This window comes from Tarenaya hassleriana, unplaced genomic scaffold (genome assembly GCF_000463585.1).
Source record: "Tarenaya hassleriana unplaced genomic scaffold, ASM46358v1 Cleome18, whole genome shotgun sequence".
NCBI classification, from domain to species: domain Eukaryota; kingdom Viridiplantae; phylum Streptophyta; class Magnoliopsida; order Brassicales; family Cleomaceae; genus Tarenaya; species Tarenaya hassleriana.
In genome coordinates this window covers 33601-35028 of record NW_010965216.1, presented here as the reverse complement: position 1 = coordinate 35028, position 1428 = coordinate 33601, and positions in this window count along the sequence as shown.

Genomic DNA, 1428 nt, shown 5'->3' with positions numbered 1-1428 from the left:
GTCACAGGATGAAAACGAGAGTACACAGAAGCAACTCAAGCCACTCACTTGTTCTTGAGGTTGTCCGAGCTTGTGTGCGTTCTCTGCTTCTCCTCACGCCGTAAACACCTTCTGGGCACGTCTAGGGACGTTCCCTTTTGCTTCCCCGAGCTTCCTTTGCCCTGATTCGTCGCCTATGTCTCGCTCTCTCCCTCTTTCTCTCCTTCCTCTGTTTTGTCCGAAAATGGCTATGTGTGGAGGTTGAGGGAGACATTTGTGGGCGACGGGGAAGCTTCAGAGCAAGGAGACAGCTCTAGGGGATAGGTGGGACTCCTAGGAATGGCGGATCTTTGAGTTTTCCACGCGTGGGGCTCATTTGCTTCCGGAAAAATCGGGTCAAAGTTGCTGCCGACACATGTGGGGAAGGTTGTTCTCTCCGGTCCGCCTGACCAAGATTCTGGTCCGCCGGACCGGGACTGCCCAACTCACTTCCCCCGCGCCCTTTTGGTCCGTCCGTGCCCGTTTGGTCCGTCTGAGTGGTCCTGGTCAGCCCCTGACCAACCTTGGTCCGGCTGACCAAGTCCACATTCCTTCTTTTCTTCTTCTTGGTCCGTCCACCAAGCTGTGTCCGTCTGAGTGGTCTTGGTCAGCCCCTGACCAGCCTTGGTCCGGCTGACCAAGTCCACATTATTATTTTTTTTCTTTTTTTTTGTTTCCTTCGTTCTTTCTCGATCCTTTCCGCACGTGACGGTCTCCGTACCTCTTCTCGGCATTGTACTACTAAATTTTGGTGATTTGTGATATTTCTATTTAATTATTCATTTCTAAATAATTAAATATTCGAATTGGGTTTCGGGTATTACATCGGCAATGTTGTCATCTGTCGACACTCTACAAATGTGTACGTCTCCTCTGTCTATGATCTCCCTGATAAGGTGAAATCGTCTGAGTATGTGTTTGGATCGTTGATGGGATCTGGGTTCTTTCGCTTGTGCGATCGCTCCATTGTTGTCACAATACAGAGCAATGGGGCTATCAGCACTCGGAATGATACCCAAGTCGCCAACAAACTTCATGATCCAAACAGCTTCCTTTGCTGCGTCCGACGCTGCAATATACTCAGCTTCTGTAGTAGAATCTGCAACGGTCGCTTGCTTAGAACTCTTCCAACTAACAGTGCCTCCGTTCAAGCAGAAAACATAACCAGACTGTGATCTGTAGTCATCCGGGTCTGACTGGAAACTAGCATCGGTGTAACCCTTTACAGCGAGCTCGTCTTCCGACCCCCTGTATACCAAGAACACTGTTGGGTTTCCTGGGATCTCATGAGCGAATCTAATTCCTAAGAGATCGATTCTAGGGTTGTGCAGCGGAAGTAAAACAAAAATTTTATAAAACCCTAGAACCATGCTGCTATTGAAAACGTAGAAACGTTAGAACGCTTACCTC